Source organism: Morone saxatilis, unplaced genomic scaffold (assembly GCF_004916995.1).
Source record: "Morone saxatilis isolate NCDOM2014 unplaced genomic scaffold, NCSU_SB_2.0 Contig18, whole genome shotgun sequence".
Classification (NCBI taxonomy): Eukaryota; Metazoa; Chordata; class Actinopteri; family Moronidae; genus Morone; species Morone saxatilis.
In genome coordinates, this window is record NW_023339740.1 from 29,290,804 (window position 1) to 29,297,309 (window position 6,506).

General features: G+C 38.4%; 1 protein-coding gene across 1 annotated transcript in view; it reads left to right on the forward strand.

Moving 5' to 3' along the window:
- Positions 1-6,506, forward strand: part of LOC118328771 (metabotropic glutamate receptor 7-like) — a 119,918-nt gene that overhangs the window by 61,015 nt on the left and 52,397 nt on the right. The gene's annotated exons all lie outside the window — the stretch shown is intronic.

Genomic DNA, 6,506 nt, shown 5'->3' on the forward strand with positions numbered 1-6,506 from the left:
GAGGACTACACACCTGAAAGGGTAGGAAAATGATGAAAGAAAACGAGTAAAGGTTTGGACAGTATATTTGTAGATATGTGGTAGAACAGTTCAAAGCAGAGTGTAGACTTGTGCAAAGTGAATAAATTCATATCGAGAACGTTTGTCTAATTGAATGGTCTTTGTTTTTGTGCTTTATAATTATTTTGTAGCACTGTTGGACATGAGTTATAATTTAATAATCCATATAAGAGAAATAAACATTGATAAATCATGTATTACATAAAGTATTCATTTTACACAAATTTGGTAAGAAATTAATTAAGCAACAAAAAAATCGAGGAGCCACTGGACCAAAGAGCCGGCCTCTTTTATGACCGAGCCAAAGGAACCGTTCTCTAAAAAGAGCCGGAATTCCCCAATCACTAGCTTGTGTTATCGAGCTCATCTTGTGTTTTTTCCAAGCCGGGTCGCTCCGACTGAAACTGCGTTTTTAGCATCTAACGTCGGTGAATTAAGGATTATTTCCACCAACAAGTGGTGATTGTTGGAACAACACAACAATTAAGAACATTTTTATTTATTTGAAGGTATTTTACAATAATCTGCAGTAAGATTACTGCTTTTGTAATGGAGTCTGTTTTGAGATTCTGTGCTCAAGGGGACAACAAAGGTCAGCATTAATATGTAGATTACTACAACCCGGCTGTACTACAGGACATTAGTCGTGCTCTGTTCATCCTCCATCGTCCTCGTAGCACAGCCCTGCCCTCCAGACATTCATTAGGCTGGAAGATAATTAGAAGCACACACCATTAAGTGCAGCACATAATTTTTTATTTGATACCTGAAATCCGATGGCGCGCGTCAGCCGTTATTAAGGCCTCTTTTGCCCATAAACACAAGATGGACACATACCTTATCACCACAACGAAAGGGTTTGGGGAAAGGGAAAAAAACTGACCACCTGAAAAGAAGGGGGTTCACTTACTTCATCAACCAGGTGCGCTAGTCCCAGGAATGATCAGCAGTCTGGAGCCATTCAGGAGAGATGGCGAGGAAACATATGCACTCGTGTTCAAAGAATCAAGTTTCATCCCGCGCGGGCTACTAATGTTCCTAGCTACTCAGAACGCGCGCAGCCATGTAATCAAACAACTCCCTTCAATAAATATTCATTCCCTAAAAAAATCCCATCCTCTTCTTCTTCAATGTTTTAGATATTTTTCCCCTGTCACTTCAACGTTTCATTTTCTCATTGTTTCACACTGAGCAAATCCCAGATTTTAGTGGTAGATTTCCCCTAACAAGCATTTTAAACTGATAGCTTAACGAGCCGTTGCCATTCTTTCAAATTCAAGACAAAGTGAAGGTCTGCTCTGCAATGCAAGAGGAGGACGCACAAAAATCGCCTTTATTCCAATTCGTTCAGTGTTGTAGCTGAGGGTTCTGCTGATAAACTGGGACAATAGTCATATTTTATGGAGAGAATATTTTTCCCTCTGACGTCCTCTGGCTGCTCTTCCTCAACTCCACTAACTGCTAATATAGCTGCCGTTAGCGTGCAACGACAGCTTGGCGACAGCGGTACCGAGGTGATTTATAGAGTTTACTGATGGAAGCTACCTGCTGTTAATGTTACCAGCTCGGCTAGCCGTGCAGCTAATGTTAGCTAACCCTGGATCCAGGAGCATTCATGAATTGGATTTCGTAGCCGGATGATACTGAAACCAAGTATTACAGGCAATGCAGGACTTATTTTGAATTACCTTTTCATTTTTTTTTTATTGTTTTGATAGTATTGTACACTGTAAAAAATGTCTGTGGACAAACTGACAGTGAAAGACTGTAAACTGTAAATAGCTTAAATACGTTTCTGTAACAGTAACACTCCATCATATCTCATGGCAAAACCTTTTTATTTACATTACAGACTGTAAAAACCACCATCATATCTCACCAGCATTATGATATTTTCATGTGGCAAAACTGCTTCGGTTGATGGCAAAAACATGTATTTATACAGTAAAAATATAATAAAACTCCAACTTAAAATCAAAAGTACTAATGTCCTTTTACCATAATATAACTGAATTTATCACAATAAAGTTCTAGTAACCACAGCTGCCAGGTTTTTTTTTACAGTGTATGTTTTCACATACTCGTTCTTCAGAGGCAGACCTTTAAATGAGCAAAATAAAACAACAAAAATGACCCCAAAAAACCCAAACATTAATCAGCTCAACCAATATATCCGCAAATGCAGGTAAAGATGATCACAAACAGGAGAAAATTAAAAATCACATCCAGACTTTTCTGTGCAGGCAGGAAGTTAAAAAACAAAATAACCGCGGCCACAGAAAGTCTTTGTTGCTGAAACATGAGGTCAATAACACAATTTACATCATCATCATCATCATCATGTGAAGGTCACAGGAAATCCAGGAACTCAGCTCCTTCCTCACAGCAGCTACCAGCTCATCAAGCCGTCAGTCACAGGTCATTAAGAGGAAGGAGTCGTCTGTAGGTAATGACTCACTCTGACTCACCAGCAGATTCGTGACTCCTCTGATTGTACAAACTCTGGTGTGAGGTCCGTCTGAATGCAGTGATGGATCCTCAGCCACTGTATCGTATATTTAATGGAGAGATGTTTGTTGTTGTTTCGCTGACTCACTCACACCCGACAACACGAACCGCGGTAACTACAGTTTTGGTCAAAATTGAGTTCTGACTGAAATGGAACTTTAAATGTTTGATCGTGTTCCTTGTTCCTCACTCAGTCTCAGAGAAACAACAACTTACATCGGTAAGGCTGCAGTGTAAATCCTTCAGGACAATGTAGGAATTAAAACACAGGGAATCTTCATGCTGTCCACTGGGAACTCTTACTGACTTCATTATTATTAGCTGAGCCCGTTGGAGCAGATAGTGATAATAGTTCACATATTACTGCCCTAACGATAGCTAGCTAGCTAGGACAAGGTATTACTGTGCTAATTAAAATAAATGTGTCGGGTTAAACCTCTCAAAATAACACTTCAATTATTAATTACAAAAAACAACCACAAAGAGACAAAAGACATGGCGGATCAACATGGCGGACTCCACCACTAGAAGAGGATAATACCTTTTTATCCGTGGATAAAAGGTAACTAAAACACAACAATTCTTATGTTCAGCTGATTATACACAAATGAATACGTAGCTATGAATATTATATTACAGTGATGTCTCTTCTCAGTGATTCCACTCTGGTTGTGAGCTAACAATCGCTCTCCATCTGTTGCCTCTCGAGGCCGAAGATGAACGATAAAAGCCAACTACATCCTTAAAATCAGCCTGCATGACTTCCCTCAGATAAGCTAAGAAGCTAAAAGTCTAAAGACTGGAACTGGGATTTAAAACACACAGAAGATCACTATTTCCCACCAGAACTGAACTCACACAGAAATCATAATTAATAAGTTAACAAAACAAATAAAATGTGAGAAACTTCAGACTTTATGTTTTGTTTACGTTATAACCTTTTTGCTTTTTGTCATTAAAATGACGGATTTCCTCCGTCTGCACTTTAAAACTTCCAAAAACACCCGACATGTAAAAGCTCAGTATAAGCTCATTTATCAGTTCATATTCGGCTCTGACAATGCAGTCATAACAGCACATATTAGTCTATCCATCACCCTGACACTGTACACTGCCTGCTGTACCCACAATGCATCTCTGCCCTGTGATCACACACAGATTCATATTATATCATTTAGTTGTTTACAGGAAAATGTTTCTTGGTTAATGTGAACTGAACAACACTGTTGGAAAATAATATTTCTTCCACATGAAGAAATATGTTGGTGGTGGTACAAACTGGTGGCCGAACACCGATGATAAACAAATACATTTCGTGCAAAATAATAAAAGTAATCTATAATCCATTATTCCACTCACATTACAGTCTGTCAGTGTGGGCTGTCATTTATTACTCATTACTCTTTTCAATATTACTCATTACCCCCTGCCAACAGTAATTAGTTACATATTACTTTCCTGCTACTCCCAATGTTAGTAACTCCTCAAAATTCAGACTAACAACAATTAAAATCAGTTTGTTAAAATCAAATTAATGAAATATTTCCTGTGATATTTATGATATATTAGTTTTATTGACATCTGAATCCACTTTTAAATCAACAGTCTGTGACTTCCCCATTATAGAGGCAGCCCCTCCATTTCATTGTGCTCTGGTTGTTTTCTGTTAACAGACTAATTAATTATACATTTTCCATTAGTATCGAATAGGATTGCTTCCAATGGGGAAATATGACACTGTATTTGTTTGGCTGGAATATTAAATATTATCCTGTTCAAACTGCAGTCATGTTGGTTTCGTGGTTAAAGCTGCTGGAGACATTTAGTTTCACTCTTTCATTCATTCAACCACCTTCATGTGATATCTGTGGATATCGACTGAAGCGGATTACATTCAGTTTTCTGAATTAATCTCGACTCTGATGCTCTAATATTCATCTTGGAGATAAATGATAATGGATCTAAAATACATCGACCACCAGCTGATCAGACAGAAACTCTTTCAGTTCGTTGGTTCTTTAAATAAAAAGCTGGTTAAAGTCTCGTTGAATCTGTTTCTTACAGACTGAATTCATTCTTTAGTTGTCTGAACTTTGCACTGATTGAATAACGCAGCTTTGTGAGCTCATATTAAATGTCACATATTGTAACACTGGTGCTCAGAACACGCTGCTCCCATTTCAGATTATTATAAATTATAAAAGATATTTGTGTTTGTGAGGTACAGTGTGCCCCTGCAGTAATAATAAAATAAAGCAGCAGTGCTTTGTCGGAAAATTCATTAATTTATTGTTGGCTCACTGGAACACAAATAAATATTGGAGAATTATTTCCAATGCTTTTTGATACAAAGACCCACCCTGTCTGCATATACATATACAGTATATATCCATAGTTTGACATGATAAAGTCTGCGTTATGTTGACACTGTTGTGAAGTGGGAGGAGATATTTCATAGATCAGTGGTTTCATTAATGTACTCTTTGGAATATTTCCTAAGTACCACCTGGTTGAAGGAATATAAAGAGGTTCAACGCGGCACTGCTTCATTAAGTTTCTGATTTATGAAGAAAAACTGCTTCATTTCAGATGTTTAAATTCCTTCAGTGAACTCAGAGTAAACCAGTGTTTTGTCATCAGGGACATTCAGACGGCATTGAAACTGCGTCTACATATCAAATTAATGATCACTGATCTTCAGTGAGGATGTTCGTCTGTGGCAGGAAGGAAACTGCAGTGATCAAAATCTGTTCTGAGGTTTTAAACATTTAATTTAAAATATGAGAAATACACCGGCAGTACCCCAAAGAACCACTAGGGGTACACGTACATCCATTTGAATAATGTCACACTGACATCAATCTCTCCTTGTGGAACAAAACTAGAAAATATCTGATTCTTTTTGATTTGATTTCTTAAATAAAAGTCTACAAGAAGCCTGCGGACATAAAAACTACTTTAAGAATTATTTTAATTGTTGAAATCAATATTTAATTAAAAAGGTCAAATATTTGATGGTTACATCCTAGAAAATGTGAGAATTTGCTGTTTAACTGACAGTAAATTAAATCTATTTTTGGTTTTTTTGGTCGGGTTATAATCACTATTATCTATTATCATCTGTGTTATTGACCAATTGATGAATTGATTATTTGAAATGAGCGCTCTGTTGCAGCGTCAGTGTCTTACAGTGAAGTTGGCAGTGGGTTTTCAGTCCTGCAGCCGGTAGCTCAGGTGGATCTGAGGGTTTTATCTGTTCTCCCTCCGAGGCAGAAGACCTTGTGCCGGCCTCACATTCTCTCTCTCTGGATGGTAAACATGGTTTCTGTTTCAGCTCCGACCTTGTCACTGTCCCTGTGTGTCTGTCCTTCACTTCCTCTACCTGCTCCCTCCTCTTCCTCTTCGATCACAATCGACTCTTTCTTTCTTTCTGCTTGTCCAAAATGTCTTTCTGCTTTTTCTCTCTCGTATTAAACTGCAGCCTTCACTTCTGTTAGCTTCTCTCAGCTAAGGTAAAAACACACCAGAGATCTGCAGAGGACAGTGACTGACAGGAACAGCTAACAGAGCTAACAGAGCTAACAGTGCTAACAGAGCTAACCAGCCATAAGCATAGTCTGCCTGTCAGACTGTAATACTACTGAGCTGTTTAAAGTCACTAGAAGCACACTCAACAGTTATGGATCAAAGGTATTCTGCCATGATGCTAACCTGTTTGGTACGCTGAGCTGAATTGTGTTGTAACCTATCCTAGTGTTGGTTGTGTTAGTGAAGTCTAGCTGCCGTCTGTGTGTGGAGTCATACGTAGATACAGCAGCTGTTCTAGTAACCTGGTCTCTCTCAGTAATCCGGTTTCAGTGCAGAATCAGGTTCAACCAGCAGAATGTGGAAGGAGTCACTGCAGGTGGATCTGTGTGTGTTTGTGGTCATAAAATGGC